The 23,345-nt window shown below is 38.0% G+C and overlaps 1 protein-coding gene and 1 pseudogene across 1 annotated transcript in view; one reads left to right on the top strand and one right to left on the bottom strand.

Annotated features, from left to right (window-relative positions):
• fstl4 (follistatin-like 4) overlaps positions 1-23,345 on the top strand; it is a 230,475-nt gene that overhangs the window by 25,390 nt on the left and 181,740 nt on the right. The gene's annotated exons all lie outside the window — the stretch shown is intronic.
• On the bottom strand, positions 894-4,240 carry LOC146700532 (uncharacterized; annotated as a pseudogene).

The raw sequence follows: 23,345 nt of genomic DNA, 5'->3' as shown, positions 1-23,345 counted from the left end.
CTACTGGTCTGACTAAAGTGACCCTATCCATGACTCACACTAGCTAGGTAGTTAGCTCACAGTAGCTACAGTAGTTAGCAAAACCCTTTGCTTGATGATAAAGAATTGGTAAATTAATGTCCGCCAGAGCAGATTATACTTAGTGACTAGGGGCAGTGTTTACTTTAAATTGATTTATTGTCGAGGCCCAACACAGTCAGCACTGGCCACCACCATCAGATTGATTGTTTGTTTTCAATGTAGCTCAGTAATTCCTGGTCTTTCCTTTCTATATCTCACTCTGTTTCTCTCCCCCCCTGCAAAGAAAAAAAAAACATGCCAAATTCTTAAGAATCGCTCTAAAGTTCACTAATTGTTAGTAGGGATAAATTGGTCTTTGTACCTAACACAATGTTGTCAAGGTTAGAGATTCTTCAAATAAGCTGACAATAGGAGTAGGGATGGGTATCGTTTAGGTTTTATCCGATACTGGTGCCAAAACGGTACTTTTGAAATGGTGCCGGTGCTTAAACGGTGCTCGAGCCGGTGCTTAAAGAATAAAAAACACAAACTTCGTGGAAAAACCTCTTGTGTTTTTATTTTTCCCAGTAATTTATTTTAAGCAAAATTATAACAAAGTTAGCCTTTTCTGTCAATAAAACATAACATCTTTGGTTGGAACCAGTGCTTAAACAATTGAAAACACAAACTTTGTCATGAAACCTGTGATGTTTAGCAGTTTGTTTTGCAAGAAGATAATCATATTAGCCTTTTATGGAGCTATACGGCATCGCGCTTGGCTGATGGCATGCCCAGCACAAGAGAAAACTCTTTCAGAAGGCGTTGATGAGGCTGGGACACAAGTATTTTTCTGATAGGGCAGATAAATTGGGGAGTGTATCCCTCTTACCCCACTACCAGGCCACAGGGTCTTGTCCAGAGGTAATTCCTGGCAGTCTTTTGTATATTTGAAACTCCTTCTGTACCTGCTCTGTGACTGAGGGGACTCTACCCGCTTGAGAAGCAGCCTGTTGAAGCTCTGTCTTCATCCTCAAACAGCTTTTCTAAGGGTGACTTCTGGACTTTACTTAGCTGAAAAACAACAAAAAAAGATGTGTGAGGTTTGCAAAATAAATAAAGATCACTTTTAGAATGTAGTGGTTGTGTTAGAAAAAAATCTGAAATTACATATTTTTCTGGTTTGTCCATGTCAGCATCATCCACCTCGCTGTGTGCTTTGGGGTCCTCAGTGGGAGGCTATGGACACACAGATAGTAAAAGAGCATTCCTTCAACATAGAAACTACATCATGATGCAGAAGGACAAGATTGTACACACACAATGAAAATACCTGCGCAACTGCTGCTGTGGCATTTGCAACTGCTGCCTTCTCCAACCTGTCCCAGATGTCAGTAGCTGCCTCACCACCTAGCCTGCCTTTAAAACGTGGGTCCATCATTGTGGCCTCCTTCAGAAATTTCTGAAGGTTTTCATCCTTTAAGTAAAACAAGATATAACATAGGAGCTGATAATGAAAAAAGGTAACCCTATTTTTCATGCGCATTGACGTTGTCTGCAAATACAGTATATGATATCTTTTCTGCAGACTACCCCAGAATTTCTTTTATTGAAGAGGTGAAAACACTGTCTTCATCACATCGTCTGAAATGTGCCTCCAGCTTGGCCAGGATGGGGATGATTTGGCTGCATGTGGGTGACTTGTCACTTGAGACACACATGGTTGACGTGTACAGGACTTGCATGCACTTAATAAACTCCTCTGCCTTGATTAAATCAGTGTGCGTGAACCTTTCTAGCCTGTTGAAAAATATTCACAATGTTAAAGGTAACTGACGTAATTTAGCTCTTGCAAGTGATGCTCATGTCATTCACTTACTTGTCCTTCTCAATAGGCTTCCTCAGCTGTTGATCCAGAGCAGCTGCCTGGATTGCATCAAACTGCTCCATAAATCTCTCCACCATTAGGAAAAGAGAATTCCAGCGCGTCTTAACGTCAAGAATTACATTATGTTCTGGCAAATCTAAAGCACAGATAGACACAAACATATTTTAAATTACTATAACAAAGGTAATATGAATAACAATACTTCTTAATATGTAACTTCATGTGCTACTTACTCAGGATTCGCTGCTTTTCTCTGAGCACAGTTTTGCTCAAGAATGAACGTTTGAGCCACACCACAACTGAACGGATTTTGGCACACCAGGTGGAAACTGCAGGAATGTCATACACCTTTTGTGCGGCCAGGTTGAGGGCATGAGCAAAGCATCTCACTTTTAAAAAGTCCAATTTTTTTCAAAGCAACATCCATGTTGCAGGCATTGTCTACAGTGGCAGCAATTATTTTCCCTCCCAAGTGAAATTGCTCCACAACGCTTGATATTTCTTTAGCGACAACTGGACCAGTTTGTGACTCATAAACTGCTTCAGTGCTAAGCACATTCTGCTTCATTTTGCCTTTGTAGATGTAGTGAACAGTCACTGTGAGGAAATGGTAAAATAAAATAAAATAAATAAAACATATAAACCAGCTCCCAGAATAAACAGAAAATGCATTTGAATTTTCGTTAATTTTTTTTCTTCCAGATAAAAAATAAAAACATATAGCTCACCTTTTTATTCAAATATAGTTTACTTATAATATTTAGAGAAGACTTACAAAGCTAAGCAGCTATGAACATATTAACCTTTACAGTATTATAAAGTCTATTTTTTATGTCAGAGTAATACATCATTTTTCACCTGAATGATGGTGACTCCACCGTTGAAAATGGATGGAGATCTTTGACTATAAATTTTGTCACTGCCCTATGAATTTTGTCCACTTTTTCTTTCGTCATTTTAGCCTTTTTGGCCAGGGTGAAGGGAGTATCTGCCATCAAACAAGAAGACAGCCACATGTAACTATGAGGCTAAGATACTCACCCAGAGAAGAACAGGCGCTGCTGCCATCATCAGTTATCATTTCTGCTACACTGGCAGGGCTAGGGGCCAGACTCTCTTCGGGTTCTTGGATGTTACTAACTCAGAGAACAGGCACAAAACCCGCAGTAGATGTGCTCGGTGTGATGTCTTGCTGCAAGTTATCAAATTCGGGGCATTTCTCGGCTTTTAAAAAAACGCTATGCGACGCCATGTGTTTCATTAGATTTGAGATGTTACCTCCTTTGCACATTATTACCTTTAAGCACTTGTTGCAGGCTGCTGAGTTTATATCTTTTGCTGTGAAGTACAGCCACACTCTCGAGCACTTCGCCTTCGCCATTTTAGCTCTGCTCTAAAAAAAACCCGTACGTACCTGGGCCCGCCTACTATCCTTGGAAAGGAAGTGATTGGCTAGATTTTTCAGGGGAAAAAAGCACCGAAATGAAGCACCGAATTGTGCGCTGCTTTTCGGTCTGGTTACTACCGCTTATGTCAGAACCGGTTCCACAATGGCACCGGACACCGGTACCAATCCCTAAATAGGAGGCATTCAAGGAACCTGCGCAGTAAGGACAATGATAAGTTAATGCTATGATATTGCTGGGTTAACAAAGCTGCAAGTTAATATTGAGTGTTTGGGTGATCCTCATTCATTTTAATTGTCACTGAAAGTTTGTTCAGTTAGTCCAGATTAGTACTGGAATACACTAAATTACACAAGTTATTAAGACTATGGATGTATGGACAGCAGAATTTCAAGCAAGGAATAAAAAGCCAAACAAATAAACTACATTATCAGCTTAGTTTTGGGGAAAATGCAATGCAATTTAACATTTAGTAAAATTGCATTTTTCAGTTTAGTTGTGCGGGAACATAATTTTCGAGGTGTAAAAAGTCATAAAATAGTCACCTGAGGAAGCAGTAAAAAACTCAAAGAAGTCAGCAGACATATTGTGGCTTTTTTCTGCACAGGGTGTGCTGATTTTCCTCTTGAGACTAATTATCTTCTGCACTTCTGTTTGCTAAACTAGATCAGCTGTCGAAATCAGGCAATTACATTTAATTTTCTTTTTTTGCTCTCCTTTTCTTTGGATGATGATCAACAGAGCTCCTTGGGATTGCCTTCTTTTCACTATTGACAGGTTGTTTCTTTCATTTTTGATTTTTCATTATATAAGTTTACCCCCACCCCCAACACTACTACCTGCCCCCCCTTGTCTACTTCACATCATTTGATGTAATCTTCGGCCCTCTTTTTCCATCCATATACCCCTACACTTGCAAACCTGTTTGTTTGGAGTCTACATACCTCATGTTCAGACAGTGGCATTAATCAAATTGGCCCAGTTGTACAGCTGAAACACAGATGTTACTAGCTTTTGTGCAAAGCTTTTGTATGTGAAGAATTTCACAAAGTTTAGACACAAATTCTCAGTAAATTCCATTTTTACTGGTTGGTGATGCAGAAACCATCCCTGGTCAAAATGTCACTGCCTGGGAAATATGTTATTCTGTGTTCTTTTCACCGAATGTTGTTTTTGCCAGTGGGATCCATATGGGGGAAAAATTGAATATTGCCCATTTATCTTCCCAGGGAATGGTGATTAATTTGGTCTTGAGTGCTTAATTTATGAACCTTTCCAAAGGCCTAATCAGAGTTTGTTACCGTCACAAATTAAACAATGGGAAGAGGCAAAGTAAGTTAAGCAGTCCTGTGGTTCATTTAGATTGTAATTGGGTGAGAATTAGATGGGACAAGGTTGACAGAGAGACTCCCTAATAAGCAGCAAATGACTGGGGAGGAAGTTGGGAGGAGAAAAAGTGAAAAGGGAGTGGAGGAAGCCCAGAGAAGGAGAAATGTGGGAGGGGTGGTAAAGCAAAATATGTGTTCAAAGTCATCTTCTACGTTAACAGAGTCAAGTAATCTGTAGCTTTTGGTTTAATACAACAAAACGACATGAGAGGATTTTAGCTTTGTGTTATAATTAAAACAACAGATGTGCCATTAATTCCTTGAATACCTTGAAACAATAAGATGATCAGATTTTGAGTCTGTGTTGGTGAGAGGAAAAAAAGAGTGGTTTAAAAAAAAAAGGCCTAGGAGATTTTTTTTTTTCTTACTGTTAAAAAAATTGTTGGAATGTCTGATTTAAAATTTAAGCAAATTCTTTCATCATTGTGGTCTCAAAAAGCTGTAATAGAAGTTTTTTTTTTTTCGTATACGTCATACACACATTGCTTGAGACTTGTTCACCAATCACCAGTCGTAGGGGAAAAATGTGTATTTCCTTATTCCCTGGCTGGTTGGTGCGGTTCCTAGAGGTTTCTGGCTGTCTCTTGTTAAAATGGGTTGCAAAGAAGGTGCTGTACCCAAAACCTCTTTATTATTGCTTTAGTTGCTAGCAGAGCAGTAGTAAGACATAAAAGACATAAAGGTGCCAGATATTCACCTTCAAAGTAAACACTGTACTTCAGCACTGCAGCCAACACTTTTCAAAAGGTGTAACTTTCATTTTGAACCCAAAGCGTCTCCATTTCAGGGCTGTTTTCACAGTCTTAATATACCACTAAGAGAGTAGCTGCTTGCTTGCGGATAAGTCTGGTTGCTAATTAAATGCTCTTTAGTAGAGGTTCCCTAGTGCATTACTAAAGATGTATTTATGAGGACATGAGCTTAAGCACTTGTTAACAGACATGTTTGATATTTAATATATAGAGTCAGCAATCAATTAGTGCCTATGTCTTGTGAAGAAGGTAAATCTAACTGATGTAATTAAAGACTGCTGTTGATGAGGTTAGATATGACTGTTGTCCAGTTATTAACAGAATATCTAGTATATTTAAAAGCAGAATGGACGATATAAGCCTTATTGTCATGTGTTTTGCACTGTTGAACTAATTAATAGAAGTTACAGGTGGCAATACCCGGCAAAGTGAGTAGGAGTAGTGATAGAATTTGGTTAGCCATGAAGTATAATGCATGAGGAGGGCAGAATAAATGACAACGTTATATTCAAAGTTGACAAGAAAACCATTAAATCGCTGGAAAAACAAACCCTGCCCTCACAGAGTCTATGTAAAACTCAGAGCATTATTTTCACACAAACCTTCACATGATAACTAATATGAAACAAATAGTAATTTAACCTGTGATTGTACTGGGAAATTGTATGTGTGATGAGTTGGGTATGCAGGTGGTCAGTGCTAACAAAGATAGGACACGCAAACCAATACCAGCATGTATACAGAAACCAGTTTGGTTTAAGCTTTAAAAAAAAAAATTTATATGTCTAATATTTAAAAGTTTTAAAAAATGTTGTGTCACACCAAAAATGGTTTTATATTTTTCAGGCCTTGTTGGACATTAAGAAAGTATTTACTTCTTTAATATTGTCTTTTCTATGAATTAACCCTAAGAAAAATATTGCCCTACCATATGTTGTTTGACACAAGAAATCATTTAAAATGCATTGAAATGCTATCCTCAGGTAGACTACACTCAGTGAGCGTTCCTACCTAATGAGAATATCCAAAAAGAATAATTTAATGTTGTAAGTTCACTGAGTTACATCGTAAATCTCTGTGAAATATGATTTCATTAAGCTGTAGAAGCAATAAAGATTACCGTGCGAAGAGTTCACTTTGTCATTGAAGGCTTAATCAAATCAATCAAACGAAACAGGCTTTGCTAAAATCACACCCACCTTTATAGACTTCGATACAAATTTAGAATATCTTCAAGTAACGTTATGAGTCATAAATCTCACAATTTTTGAATGGTCATGAGTTTAAATTTGATTGGTTAGGAATCTACTTTCCGATACGATTAGCAGCTGACCAAAGTTTCACACTGTGATAATTTTTACCAAAAAGATTTAAAGCCAAAGACAAAAGGTGGATTGTAGTGCCATGTTGAGCGCCTGCAGATACTGCTGAAGGGCTTACGGAGGGCACACAGCCTCTCCAGAGGCTAAGACGGACTGACAGTGGCACTCTGAATAACACTTACTATGACTAGGGCATGCAGGCTGCTTGGATACATGCATGCACACATACACAAGCCAGATTGCAGACAGAGCCTAAAAACTGTCATGTGGAAAAAGATGTACCAGGAGAATTGGCAGGCATAGGTTTTTGTTTAGGGGCTTTTCTCTGACTTCCTTTAATCTTAAATGAGCTTGAGTTGTATTATTGTAATGTTTTCCTATTTAGTAAAATACACATCCAGCTTGATACCTTTTTGCTTGCTCTAACGTTAGAATAAACAGCTATTTATTTATTATTTCAGCAGAAATTTGGTTTTACTCATTCAATTTTTGTGTAACACTAAAGTGTCCCAGCATAGTTACTGTTTTTTTTTTTTTCTCCAGTTGCTTGTTTTATCCTATGCATTAATTATCAGTTGATCAATCACTAATTGTTTGTGGACAACACATTTCACTTGCAAAAGTATCTGTTAAACAAATAGTTTATTTCTTCTGGTTAAGAGTTATCCTCACTGGGTCCACAATTAGTGCATTTAGTATTATGTGTAATCGAATACTGTCTTTCTCATACTGTTTGTGCTCTACATTTTTCTCAGTGGAGGTCTACTCCTGGATGATACTTGCTGCTGCTGTGTGATTGTAAGCATCACTGCAAAAACTTCACATCTATTCTTTACCTTCATCCGTCTGATTTTTACTGCCTTACACATCAACCACGGACGGCTTTATGAGCTGAGAACAAAAATGATTGCTTTTGAATTCAGATTATATGCCTCTGTGAGTAGCTCTCTTTTCCTGTCTTTCTCCTTCTGTCTTCCTTACCTCCAAAGCACGCACACACACACATTTGTGTTATAATACTGTTTGTTTTTTTTTTATATTTTTAATGTAAAAACTATACACACATCTGCATATATTCTCTTAACTTGGATCTCAATGAGCAAGCTATTCAGAAAGACTTTGGTGAGGACAAGGTGTATTTGCATACCCCTAGGGAAGTAGAAATATTAATAAGACTCTGTCAGGTCACATTTCTCTGACTGAGTAAACACATTAATGCTTAAATAGTTTCATATCCCAACATCATTCCCAGATGTACACTGTGTGTCAATTAGAGATTATTCATTTGTGAGAGATACTATTGATTTGTTAGAATCTACCTTATGAAGTTGTTTCAGACTGGTAATTTTAGGGATAATTAGTCAAGTCAGTCTTATTTATATAGCAAATTTAAAGCAACAACCAAAAGTAGCTGAAATAAATACAGTAGAGACGAAAAGCAAAGCAAAAATTACAGTAATGATTAAAAAATGTGATAAATGAATAAAATAGTGTAAAACCCTGGGATAAAATTACAAAGAGAATCAAATAAAGTAAGTACATAAATAAAATGTAGCAATAGAAACAACACTCAAAATAAAAGAGTGGTAAGAAAATCTGTCCTTGACAAAACCACGAGGCATCACAGACTTCACTAAAAGTCAATGAAAAATATGCAGGTCTTTAAAATTGATTTGAAATTGTCAGTTGTTGGGCAGGTTTTTATGTGGCATGGCAGACTATTCCAGAGTCGAACATGGTAACAGCAAAGGCCCAGTCACCTTTCGTTTGTAGGTGAGAAGTTGGCTTTGAGAGAAGTTGTTGGGAGGATTAACTCGGTGACCTGGAGGCAAAAAATTGAGTTACATTTTGGAGTTTATTCACAGAGGGCTTTGAAAACAAATAATACATTTTTAAACTCAGTTCTGTATTGCACAGGTGGACTGTGCGCTTGATCTAAAACAGGAATGATGTGTTGCTTTTTCTTCTTTGTTAGACGTCTTGCTTCTGGGTTTTGAACCATCTGCAATCGAAAATCAAAGAAGTATAATTGGATTTAATGTCATTATTTTCTAGCACGAGTCCAATTCTCACTGCACCAAAACTGTAGAATCAAATCTCTACTAAGGTATCATAAAGACTTTAAGGAAATCTTTTCAAAACAATACTATGATTACTGCAGGACAATGTTATTACTGCCAGTAACCTTGGCATTTCAAAAGATACAAAGTTGTTCAAGTTGGACTTACATCTGGTGACAAAGAGGGTATTTACTCATTTTGTGTGGTTGTTTCTGACACAACAGAGTTTGCACGAATCCCTCAGTGGAAAAAGTAACACTGAGTTCATTACCCCACTGCTGCATTACTGTCAGATTGGTGAATATGAGTCAGGATGATAAATGAGTGCTATGATAGCTCCAGCAAAGACTGCATGTCATTGTGGTGACCATGTTGTTGACAGTAAAATGTGCAGTCAATGAGTCATGAGGACAGTTGCTACTAGGGAGAAAGTATCATTTGTTCAATCAACAGGCTCAGGGGAAGGCCAACACCACCTTGAAAACCTTCTGCTCTCTGTGAAGTCATAGATTTCAATAAGTTTTCTGTAAATAATCTGCAGATGCTTTTTTTTATAAGTATTTGGTTCTGCAACTTGCTTGCATAAAGGCACTTTCCATGGTGAAGGGGGATGGAGTTGGGGAGGGTGCCACAAAAAACAAAATTAGGTGCCAGGTATCAACACCACTGGGATACAATAGTTTTCTAATGATGATGAGCATCTGATATGCACTATAGCGTTGTTACTACAACATAGCATAAGAAAGACAGTACACATTTTCAAAGCGCTGGTGAAATCCTTAGAAAAGTCTATGATCTGAGACTTTTGGCATTTTGGGTTGTCTATAGAAAGTCTCCACACAATTCAGGCCATTTGCTGCACCGATCGTTGTCGCCACTATTTGTCACGGCGGGGTGCGCCGATGTGTATGGAAACAGGACCCAAAAGCAGATGATGATGAGGAGTAGTAAGTTTAAACAGAAAAGTGATCCTTTATTGAGATGACGGCAGGGAAAACCAAGAAACCAAAGCAAACTGTCAAAACACTACGAAACAAAACACTAAGAGGTACTAAGACCAAAAACTATAACTATAACTGTGGAGAACATAAACAGGCAAAGACGAAAACTAAGGCTAAGGTCAAAATAACAGACGACCCGACAATAGCATGCAGAAAACAAAGGGCTTAAATACATACAAGAGGTGATCAGGGGAAGTGGAGACACATGGGGGAACAGCTGACTGACATAAACCTAAATGACAGGACCAGGAGAGGAAAGCTAAATACAATGAACAAAGAACACATGACACTGTCAGAATAAAACAGGAAACACTAAAACTAAACATGACAACACAAACTTAACAGACCTAATACGTGATGAATAATACAAAACCCCAAAACATCGAAAACCCAGGAACAATAACCAATAACTGCCCAAACTAAAGGCAAATAGGAAATAACACAAAACCTAATCACATATCAAAAATGAGAAAAATACAAAAAGAACTCAGAGCGCTGGGTCGGAGACCCAGCCTGTGACACTATTTCACATCTGAGAGATCATTATTTGAGAACTCTTATATATCCTTAAACGAACAACATATCTATTTTTTTCCCTCTGCTGTCTCGATTAATATACCTTCAAACTCACTGACTGTCTGGAAAACTGGCATAAGGCATGTGGTATGATTCACTTCACTGTGTTCATGCTTATGCAGTTAACTGCTCTCAAGTGTGCCAGCAGAGGACAACCTCATCTGATGAGGAAGGCCACAAGATGTGACTGAAAACTTTCAAACTGCTAAGTGGATCTTGTGACTATGTCAAACTGCTATTTCAAGGTCTAGAATGAATCTTCAAGCTCAGAGAAAATGACAGCGTGAAGTGGCGACATTTCCTGGCCACCTTTCAAGCCTACGCTAAAGGACAGAAATGCCACTCCAACACTGGATGGTGTGTTACTACCCTCCTGGCAGATTTGTCTCTACAAGACTGCTTTAACACATATAGGCATATGTTGTACAGAGGCTACAGGAGCAGCCAAAAGAGCTAAATGTACCTGAAAAACCTGGGCTTGGCAGATTTATCTAATAACTTATTGTCGTACAGTATCATAGCACCCTTTATGCCTCATTTGCAAGCTTGAATCCCATCTGTGAGATGTATTTTCACACTCAGTTTTCAGAAGTCTCCTACCTTTGGTTTCATTGTTGTTGTTAAAAGATGATTTGTCACTTTGGAAGAAAGCTCTTCAAATTACAGAAAAACAAATTTCAGGCAAAGGTTGGAAAGCTCGGGGCACAGATGAAATAAATGAGACAACATTAAAATACTGAGTCTATAAGGAATCAAGGTGGCAATCACATCAGTGCACTTTGCCAGGGTACAATGAGATGAAAATGAATCAAATTGGCTTGAATCGAATTTAGAAAACGTTTTAATAAGGCATTTGTATTTCCTACATAATTTTCTAGATATGACAAGCAATTACCATTGTCCGGGTTTTGGCAGCGTGAGCGAGTGGGCTCTGCCAGGATTCTGCCTTTGAGGGTGTGCTTTTAGAATTCAATATGCAATTTGAGATTTCTCTGAAGCTCTTTGTCCACATCCACTCCTTTTTTGTTAGCGACAAGAAAGCACATAAAAGCGCTGCAGCTGCTGTGACAGACATTGTGATCTCAACAAACTGCTATATAGCCATGTCCCAGTGAGAAAAGTCTCCAGAAATAACCTCATAGACTCACCAAATCATCTGATCATTGTCATAGTGACTGTATATATACAGAAATCTATTTTTAAAACTTGTTGTGATCTCAGGAGCCTTTGGAAATGCATGAAGATTAATACGAATCCTGTCATCGATGTGATTTTAAAAAAACAAGTCAGCGAGGGGAATGGCACCCATGGCTCGGCAGGTGGGTTGTTCTCAGGAATATTTGCTCCTTACTTTGAAGTTAAGTCAGTGAATAATTTATTATTCAACAAATTTAAATGTAAAACGGTTTGGCAAGCCAGTTATCAAGAGAGAGCAGTACAACAGCTGCAATAATGGTAAACCTAACAATCGGTTTCCTTTTTTTCTATTTATAAGACCTGAAGGTTAAGGTGGGGTCAAAGGGGGACTAGAATCATGCATATGTAATGCAATAAGGTCATGGGTTCTGATAGAATGGCAGAGAGAGGTCATTTTTTGGTATATTGTTAGCATTGATTAATTACTTGAGATACTATCAAGGTTTCCTTCATAATTACAACTCTCGGCCTATCAGGTGGGTAGACTCGAATCATTAGTCTTCCAGGGAATCCTCATTTCAACTTTTATACCAAAGTTCAGATTTATCATTCACAGTCATGTTTTGAAGGCTGGACATTAATAACAGTCCGTGTACAGCTGCTTCTTCCTCCATCTCACATGCCCCATTAAAGTTATATAAATTTACATTTTCTGCCATCACAATAATTTCCTGCAGATTTTCCCTGTAGCTGCTGTGCAAGACAGCCAGTTTCTTTGTTGGTGAGTGCAGTCCAGGTATTGCGTGTAATTAACACATTTAGGTTTTGCTTCCCTTGCTCTGTATCCATAATCCTATAGCTGCAGATGCTGCACTCTTATCTATTTTTTCTGCCACCATTGTGACAGGGGCTTGCTGTAATACCTTGCAATACCATGAGTGATTGTTAATCTGGCTGAATTTCTTTTATGTTTTGTGTTGCAGTGCACTTTTTGATAGATTGAGGAGCCCCATCTTTTGCATATTATGTATTTTCCCCTACAAGTTTCAGTGCTATAACAACACCCTGGAAATATAAGCATGTCTACTGCGGCTCCAAAAGTAAGCTCAAAACATACTCAAAAATATAGGAATTTAATAGCTTTAATAAAAGGAAAAAAGGGGTTTATATTCTGAGGAAATGCAAACAAAATCAAACTTGGAAACAGTATATTTAAAAAAAAAAATAAAAAAAACACATGAAGAAAGACTGTTTGGACACCCAGCAGTGGCTTCACTAAATATCACATTCACATGTTTATTATTTAGCTTGCTGAACTGGGAAATGTCTGGGCGTGAAATCAATCAGTTACTGTAATAGCTGTGGTGAAGGTTCCCTCCATGTTTCAGCCAGCAAAGCTTTTAATTCATCCACAGAACAGTCTGACATTTTTTTTTCCCCTCCATGGCATCCCATATGTGCACTTTGGGATTTAGGTCAGAGCTCTGGGACGACACTTTTGATTTTCTATGATAAAAATATTCTTTCAGTGGGCATCTGGCAATCTTTTTTTTTTTTTCGTTGATTACTTTAATTTCCTATGTCCACTTGACATTAACAAATTTTACCATTTTACCAAGTTTACCATCATTACTGTAAGAAAAATTCCAAACATTCCTATGTAGTGTAGGTCGTCCTGCTGTCTGGTTGAAATTCTCTCCCTTTTCTTTTTTTCTTTGACTTTCACAAACTTTCTATCATCAGAGTCATGTAGGTTTATTTTGGCCTCATCTGAAAAAAAGCTCTTCTCCTGTGCATGTTCTTTTGCAAATTTAATCGCATCTGCCTCTTTGAGCTTGTAAATGTTTTCTGCTGTATCATTCCCCCTCCCTGCCCATACGAGCTGTTCCTATTTCAAATGGTTTGAACTCATTTGTATATTTTAGTCTTTGCTGAACTTAGGAGGGAACTCTGCAGCTGTGTTTTGTTTTTTCCAGGAGTTTACTTATGGACTTCACTTTGATGGATGATCTTCCTGGTCTGTGTGCTGTTTCCATGTTTGAACGGCAGACATGTTTTTGAAAGTATGCTCAGCTGCAGTAGATGAAGAATTTATTTTCTAGTGAGAAAAAAGCTGATATATTGCATAGTTGCTTTGTGTCATTATCAGAGTTATATGGATGTCGCTTGAGATTAATATTGTCACATTGATGATCCAGCTAATATTATTGACTGACTAGTGGTACACAAATGTGCAAAGTGTTCATTAGTAAGAATAATGTCATTAGTGCTTGTATCCTGGGATTGAGCATTGACTGAGGCATTTTGTTTTTGTATGTACATACTATATTTCTGTGTGTGTGTGGGGGGGCAGACAAAGGTTTTAGTCTCATTGCCACAGTGTATAAAATCAAGCTGCTATGCAGTCTCTCCTGCTGTCATTTCAAACTTCATACTTTCCCACTGCTGTAGGACAGGTTTGTCAGCCCCTAGCATTCCCCCGCTGGCCTGGGGCCCCACTTGGCCTTTCTTGCCTGGTGGCAGGGGGCGCCTCTGGTTACTGATGCTATGCTATTTCTGATCTACTGTAAATACACATTATATTGTTAATATAACAAAAATCACATAACGACTGTAACTGGTGTTACAGTAAGTGCATGACCTGGGTTCCACATATAAAAGGCACGGAGTTTCACTTAACTCATTCATCGTTGCGAATTGATAACAAGGTAAGATCACATAATCGGTACATTTGTCTTCTAATCTGTAAACCTAAAATTACCCTGTCCCATATTTTAGCAATTCAGAGAACGTTTTTGTCTAATTTGGAATAAGGAAACATTATAAATAAATGTGAAAAGTTAAAATTAATGATCGTTTTCATCTGCTTTCTCAAGATTATAGACAAGAGCCATTTCTATTCAAGACAAAAAAATATAAAGAGGACTGATTCATCTGTTTTGTTTTCAAAAGGAGTTTAGGATTATTCCAGTAGCCAGTCACATATTGGTGTGCTGTTGCTCATTCATGGCATTTAGGGATTTTTTTTTTTTTTTTTTTTTTTTTTTTTTTTTTAACTTGAGTAAGAACAAGGGAATTCAACTGAGAAATAACAATCTGGCACCACCGTGTGTGTGTGTGTGTGTGTGTGTATGACCTGTAAAATTCTTACAATTTTCTTTACAGCTATCAACAAGAGGGAGAGAAAGAAGCAATCTCACTTAAGAATAAGATATCTCTCACATCTCAGATGTTCTCTCAGGGAATAGGTATGGTCTCCACTCATATTCAGGAAAGGCATTTCATATTCAAACACAAATGGAGCAATTTGTGCAAATAGCATGCGTAATACTGGGGCAGACTCCAAGGTATGTGAGCGATGGCTCGGCCCTGGAGAAGAGGCTCTTCACCCTAAATGCATCAGTGACGAAACCCCGGGCCCATGGAAATAGGGCAGAGAATGAATTAGGGTGTCATTGGTTAAGGACATCAGTGAGAAGAAAGAGATAAAGACAGAGCGAGAGCTTCGTAATGAAATTGCTACTTGCCATACTAAGTAGGAGCACCAAGTATACTGTGAAATCAGATCGAGCCGGCTGCGGCTAACATGGTTGTTTTGACGTGTTGGAATGAGCTGTCTCTCAGTGAGCGAAGTGATAATTCAGCTGTCATTCTGAGGGGGAAGCAATGATAAATTTCTCAGATGGTTGAAAGAGGGCAGGGATCAGAGTAATCGACTAACTATGCTTTCTTCTTACGCTAATTAAAGAGGAATTAATGACAGACTCACACCTTCCAGCCATCTACCCGCAGTTTATGTTAACTTTTTTTCTTTTTTAAAGGAGCAGTGGCTTATTAAAAATCTTTTGTTGGCTTGAAAGGTTTTGTTTAAAATAAAGATTTTTTTTTAAATTAATTAATTCAGTAAATGTTCAAACTGTGTCCAGGAAATTTCTTTAAAGTTACACTGTAAACTAGTGCAAATCGCACACTTACATTTTCCAAGTCTCTGAAGATATACCCAGTCAGATATTTCAGCCGCACTGTTTTCTGATTATTAATGGACAAAAGATTCTTCATTCGCATAATGTTTGAATAATTGACTTTCGCATGCATTTATGGTATTCAAATTAATGGTAATCAAAGTGGGGATTTTCTTCTGGCACTTAATGTTGTGAGAACCTCCGATTTATCAGATTCTAGCAGAACATTTTTAACGATGTTCCTTGATGATTGTGTAGTTCAGCTCTTGTGTGTTGCATCAGTAATGTAATGAAAACCGGCAAGGGTACAGAGGCATAGTGTAATTTGCACCTACAAGAAATGGACAGTGTAATGACGACTGTGGAAATCAAACTCATACAAGGTTTTGCCCACGCAAGAAAATCCTGATTATATAAACTTTCATTATTCAGAGTAAGTTTTGCAGAACTCTGACCTTAATCAAAGTTTATCATCATTTTCAATTACCTTCAATGATAAGATATGCATTCATGGTAGTGTCAGCAAATGTAGAAAATCAACTTCTCGCGTTGCTATTGCAGCCTTTTTTTTTTTTTTCTACTTTCAGCTCTTTCCCTATGATTTGCCTTTCTCTCTCCATCTTTTGAACTGTCAGGGTTTTTAAAATGATTTTTTTAGGGACTTATTGTGAAGATCTGTGCTGATATCACTTCCAGATTGTCTGGTTGCTGATATTTCTTTTGTTGATTGTGCTGGTTTCATTTTGTGCCACTGGAAACAAAGAGGTCTTTTTTTTATGAAACAAAATTAAAAATAGCAGTTTTAGCTTTCAGCTCTGTAGCAAACAGGACAGAAATTATGTGGCACAACAGAAAAACACTGGCTACTTCCATTAATTAGATTTTATTGGCTGGATATGCACTCACCAAACACTTTATTAGCTACACTTTGCTCATATCGGGTTGGACCTTCAGAACTGCTTTCGTTATTTGTAACACTGATTTAATGAGGTGCCAAAAACCTATCTCAGTGATTTTGGTCCATATTGACATGATGGTGTCACAAAGTTGCTGCAGATTTCCTCACTGCATATCTGTGACGTGAGTCTCCCATTCCATCACCCTCCAAAGGCGCTCTTTTGGACCGAGATTTGGTGACTATGGAGGCCATTTGAGTCATGTTCAAGGCAATTATCTGATGTTGTTTGATATGATTTGAGGTTTGTGACATGATAAATTATCCTGCAGCCATCAGAGGATTGTTACACTTTGGTTATAAAAGGATGGCTATGACAGCACCAATACTCAGATAAGCTATGGCTTTGAAATTATACTTACTCAGTACTAAGAGGTCCAAAGTGTCCCAAGAAAATATCCCTCACATCATTAAACCACAATCACTATTGTGAAACAGTGCTACAAGGTCAGAAATAGCCATGCTTTCATGTTGTTTACCCAAAATCAGGTTTTTTCCAATCCTCTGTTGGCCAATTTTGGTGAATCCTTGTAAATAGTAGCCTCAGTTTCCTGTTCTTTGCTGACAGGAGTGGAAAACTGTGATGCTGCTATTGTAACCCATCTACTACTTGTTTTAATGTGTTATGTGTTCAGAGATGTTCTTCTGCAGACCTTGACTTTTAATTAATTCTTATTTGAATTACTGTCACCTTTCTATAAGCTCGAAGCAGTTTGGCCATTCTTGACTGACCTCTGGCATCAACAAGGCATTTTCAGAGACCTGCTGCTCACTGGATTTTTCCCACCCCATTCTTTACAAACCGTAGAAATGGAAAATCCCGGTAGCAGCCCCACAGTCGCACATTCAGAGTCACTTGAATTACCTTTCCTCCTCCTTCCTTGACTTTTTGTTTCTTTTTCAGATGCTCAGTTTGACCTTTAACATTTCACCTTGACCATGTTTACATGCCTAAACATTAGGTTCCTGTTATCTGACTGGATGACTTGCGTTAACAAGTGATGAACAGCTGTACATAATAAAGTGACCATATCGAGGTATCCTGAGTGTGTACATACATTACAACTAGATGATCATTCTGAAGGTATTTAATTCAAAATGACTACCCCTGTTTTTTTTCCTAACATCAACAGTAACAGCTCAGCTTTACACATAGTTTAGCATGAAATCCTTTATGTACTCAGCATGTGTCGGCCTTGTTATTTCACTCTTTATTTTATGGTATTTGATAATTGCGAATGCCCCCATTGAGAAATTGAAGCGATCTTTGGGGAAGCGCTGATGACACTTTTTGTCAATCAAAAGTACAAATTTTTAAATTTGGGTACCTGTCGATAATACTGATTAGTGAAGAAAATACATTCCCAGAAAACTCTGAAAATGTCATCTCATTTTTTGTCAAATGTAGTTCACTTGGGGACAGTGACAAAATAACAGTATAACAATATTTGTTGCTGCTCCTGATCTGTTATGCAGCTTAGGTGGATGAGGTTTCATTAGTTTTGGTGGCGTGGCTCTGGTATGCTGAGGAGATGCAGGCAAAAGCTTCCCTGCTTCTGTAATTTTACAATCCATGTTTTGTCTCTGGACATTTACTCTTGTTTCTTCAATGCTGGCTGCAAACTTGATCCATTATATTTCTTGTTGCCAGCATTAGTGAACTTCTTTTAAAAGTTTAGCAGACCATAGTTTTTATTATTAATTCTCTAATAAGAGAAGTATACTGCAGACATTGCTTGTTATTCACCTATCAGCTGAAACAGTAGGAGGTAGGCTTAAGGCAAATACTGGTGTTGGTAGTCATGCATCCCTAATAACCCTTTTTTTTTTTTAACATCTGGAATTGACACTTCCACAAATAAAATATAAAAATAAAACTATAATGGTGATGAAAACAACATGAAACATTAAAAATTGTTACCTAAAATCTATTGTCGAATACCTCCCACTCAAAGTCTGACACATTTGATGCAGTTGTTTGTTCCCCCTCAGTCATTTTCAAGCTTACAAAGGTTCATCTCAAAAGACTACTGTAACTGACTGTTTGCAATGATTTTTAAAATACGCTGATATGAAACACCGAGACTACAAATCCATGCTTTAAATGTGAGTATAACAGATATTCAAAACACTCAGCATTTATTCACAGATATCAAAGAATGAGAGAGAGGGTTTGCAGGGTCAGGTCACACACCTGGCATGCTTCCTCATCCTGATAACGTTCAGCCTTTTTAATCCTGATTAGCGCTCCCTTTGAGGATCACAACGGCTGTTTGGCTTCTATACGTGTCATGTCTCTGCCTTTAGGTGCTTGAAACACCTTTTATTTTATTTTTATTTTTTTTACTTATCAAAATTTGAACAACAGCAGGAAAAAGACACACCAGGACTTTGTTACAGCTCTTATTAGATAAAAGCAAAAGATTATAAAATGTCCTGTATGCCTGAACTTTGCTTAGATGCTTTAGATGAAGACTTTCTCACACTCAAAAAACACTTTGTCTTAAACTGTTTACCCTCTTTTTGTCTCAGACTTTGACTAATGTTTTGTTTCATTATTTAGCCTGTTTTTAGAAATGTTAACCTGTATAAAGCTACGATGTTTAGCCTCATGACAATAAATTACTTTTAGGAAATATGAAATATTTAAACTCCTGACTGATTAGACTTTGGGTTGCAGTCTTTTTGCTCTTTGTAAAAGGTTTAAGGATCCTGGAAAATTTGATTTCTTTTTACCATCCGCATGTGTACGCGAGTGTGCATGCTTGTGTACGTGTCTGTGTGTGTCCTTTGCCCAGCTGTTTGGAAAATGATGTCAACAGACATTACTGATGAATGGAAAACCATGCTGGAGAACTGCAATGTGTCTCTTACTTAGTTTTATAGACTACTGGTTTCTGTTTTATTTGTCTTTAACAGGCTTGTGCAGTCATCACTAGTAGTCAAAGTAGAAACTAGAAACAAATATAATTTATCCTCTGCTGTACTGCAGTTAAGGAGGTAACCACACTCACTTAAGCCATAGATCATTGCTCTAATTTCTGATCCATGTGCACTATGGCGTCTTTCTTCAGGAAATGAAGATTTTATTGGCAGCCTTTCACTAAGTGTGGCAGCTAAGTGAAAAGCACATCAAATACAACAATTTATAAAAGATCTTAAATGCAAAAAGGCAAAAACAAAAAACTGGAATTATTTCAACCCTAGAATCTAAGTAATTTGTCAATGTGCTTTGGTCGCAGCAGATGGCCATGGTAGCCCATAGTTTGCATATAACTGCGGACTTGTCTAAAAACCCTCACTTACTCTATATCTTACTTACTCTGAATCAAATGATTAGTTCATTTCCAGGCCTCTGGAGAGCTTCAAGACAAGGTGAGGAGGTAATTTAGCCATTTAAATCAGCTGTGTTTAAGGATGCATCTAAAACCTTCAGGAAACTGGTCGTTGAGGCCTGGAGTTCCCCCACACCTGATTTACATCATCCGCACAAACTGGTGACACCGACCAAAGCAATCACAAAGAGTTTTATTGCAGTGTATATACCTTTTTTTTCTCTTTTTTTTCTTCTTAGCTACTTCAGCAACCTCAAGCAACCAGTGGTCCACTGCAATTGTCCCTCATGATCAGTGGTTGCCAGACATATGCTGATAAATCTCCAAGCCTGTGTAACTTGGGCCTAATTATTTGGAATTTTGATATATTTTTTTCAACTCATGTAGATCTTATCAGGGCTGGTGATGAGATCAGATCATGAAAGCAGTCAGCAGTTTCAGCATCTTATGTTGGGACTCGGGGCACAAATGCACTGATTGTATATTGATAGACTATTTACACGTTCCTTTCAGAGCAAGTGTGCCTTTCTGGTTATTGTCCAGCCTTTGTAGAACAATCTCCACAACTTAACAGGATTAGTTTGTTTTTTGACATTCATTGATGATGGCTTTCTGTCACCACAGACTCACAAAAACCCTTCAGTTCAAAAGAAATACTGGTTTCTACAGGCTATGTTCCATCCAACGTGTGAGAGAGTCAAATTACTTAATAATCCCTCCTTTTTCCTGCACTGGGAAAACACATTAAATTTTGTCCTATTAAATCAGACAGCCAAAATGCATTTGAAGTAATTCATTTGCATCAATCTGAACTTGTATCAACTTGAAGCAATAACACTGCCGCTCTGCAAAATAGAAGCTCTTTTGCTCATGGATGAGACTAATTAATGCCTGCTGTGTTCTCATCATTCTCCTTCCCCATTCATTTGGCATATTAGGCAAAATGCTCTGAGAAATGTAATTACATTCATGTATCATTAATAGCGTATCTCAGTGTTATTTCGGAGAACAGAGAATTATGGAGTTGTGCCCCACTGCATGTTTCACAAAAAGGATTGCAGAAAAGTAACATTATCTTTCAATAAAGTTATAAATACTTCAAATATTTGCCTATAGAAATACGATAGTAGTGTACTAAGCCCTGGAAGATTATGGAATAAAATTTGTCATCTTCTATTATTTGCATTTAGTAAAAAGAAAACCTTTTTTATTATAGGAAAGCCATTCTTATCAAGGATTACCGGATATGTCTACATTCAGATCTGTGCTGTCGTCATACTTGGTATTCATGAGGCTTTTTAGCCTCACTATACAAACAGTAACCTGTGGTCGCTAGTATGGAATTGCATGTCTTCCATCTGAGTCGTGGCAATTCATTATTTTTGAAAGGAATACCAATGTAGAAACACATTTGAATACAGTTCTTTCTTTCTCTTTGCAACAGCACACTTTTTAAGTGTGAGGTTTTCTCAAGGTGGATCTTGAAATTAAATAATTACCAAGTTTTGAATAAAGAACAGCATATCTAACCCTGAAAAATAAATAAATAAAGGATTATAAGGCTGCCAGAGAAAACTATATCAAGTTGACTTTTCTAACAGCTACTTAAATCACATAAGTCGCAAACTACAGCAAACAAATTCAACTTATTGTTTGAGTGCCTTCAAACAGCTTGGTTCTCCTTCTAGCATAAGTTAAGGGAGTTCCAGTGAAATGCTGATGCGTGATGTTATGTGATCTGTCCGGTGGATACATCAGAAATGTCAATACAAAACTTCAATATGTAAATATTGTGCCAGCTGAAAATCTCCAGTTTCACACACAATTGTAAAAATGCTATTGAAACAGAAGAACAGAGCAGTAATGGGGACATATAGTGATGCACGTTCCAAGTTATTCCAAAGGTGTTACACTGATGTTTAGAAATCAATGTGGTTTGCCTTCTTCTTTTGAAATGCATTAAACTAATCTATTTATATAAAGATCTGGGATTCCACTGTTAAACTCTCTTACTAAAGTTAAAGGCCTGCACTTGCTGTTGTTCAAAGGTGAACGTACACTCAAAATCTCCCTCAAGAACAATTAAGGCTATCAACACTTGGTTAAAAAAATCTGTTAATGACTCTTTTAATTTAGTTAAATTATGTAATTAAAAAACACAGAGGGTCAGCACATTTGAATCCATGACATGACTCCATTAGCTTAAGTGCACTTTTAAAAACCCGTTGCTTGGTTTAGTGTTGATTGTGGCGGCCTGGCTGCAGATGAGAAAAAAGAATAGCTCACTGCTTGCTTCAGCTCTATCGCTAAGCTGTATTGATCTCTATTGGATTTGGTCCATAACATACTCTCACCTAACTCTGAGGTTAACCCCCAAAGGCGCCTTAAAGACTCTCTAAAGTTTATAGTGACTCTTCCAGGCGAGGAGAATGAATGAAGTATGGTTCCTTCAGCGCCCAAAGGTAACTTCAGCCTAGCTCGATCACAGTGCACTACTTCCAAAGCACTGACTCCCATTTTTTTTCATTACTCTTCATAAGGCTTATGTGGGGGGTTTAGAGGTAATCAAACTGATAGAGGAGAGATAGGGGATAAGTGTAATTTTTAAAATTTTAATATATTTTTTTCCCCCCCGTCAGCCGTACACACACTCACTGTCGCCATACACACTCTATACCCCCTGGCCCAGACAACAATAACCCCAGATGGGCAATCAGCCCCCAGACCCAACTAAATGAAGTTGTGGAGAGAAAATGGTAACAAACGGCCTAAAATCTTGGAAGAAAGTTTTGTGTGTGTGTGTGTGTGTGTGTGTGTGTGTGTGTGTGTGTGTGTGACTAATTCTGAATGAAGCTACGTCAGACTAGGAACAGGTCCTTGCATCACTCTACGATCTCTTTGGGGAACTGCTGCATGATTTTCTACTATGGGGCGACCGTGGCTCAGGGGGTTGGGAAGCGTATCTGTAACCAGAAGGTGGCCGGTTTGATCCCCGGGCTCTCTGTCCTGGTCGTTGTGTCCTTGGGCAAGACACTTTACCCTACCGCCTACTGGCATTGGCCAGAGGGGCCGATGGCGCGATATGGCAGCCTCGCTTCTGTCAGTCTGCCCCAGGGCAGCTGTGGCTACAACCGTAGCTTGCCTCCACCAGTGTGTGAATGCGAGAGTGAATGAATAGTGGCATTGTAAAGCGCTTTGGGTGCCTTGAAAAGCGCTATATAAATCCAATCCATTATTATTATTATTATTATTATTATTATTATTATTATTACTATATTTGAGCATTGAACGCATTTTCTTACTATAGGTCTTATTCTGTAGTGCCGTGTAGCCCTTGTGTGACAAGATTCACACAAGGGCTTTTTCTGTCACTAACATTCATGCACACTCAGTCAGAAAGGTGTCAGGGGCGATGTTGGTTTCAGCATCTTGCCCAAGGATACTTTGACATGCAGACCAGGAGAGCCAGGGATTAAACCTTCAAGCTTTGGATTCATAGACAATCCGATTAATACTACTAAAACCCACTCTATCTCCAACTTCAACAACTCCCTACCATAGTAGTG

The sequence above is a fragment of the Copadichromis virginalis genome, linkage group LG10, assembly GCF_057382275.1.
Source record: "Copadichromis virginalis isolate Kocher_CV1m ecotype Utaka linkage group LG10, C_Virginalis_male_GT1.1, whole genome shotgun sequence".
In the NCBI taxonomy this organism is placed as follows: Eukaryota; Metazoa; Chordata; class Actinopteri; order Cichliformes; family Cichlidae; genus Copadichromis; species Copadichromis virginalis.
This window is presented reverse-complemented; position numbering and strand designations above follow the sequence as displayed.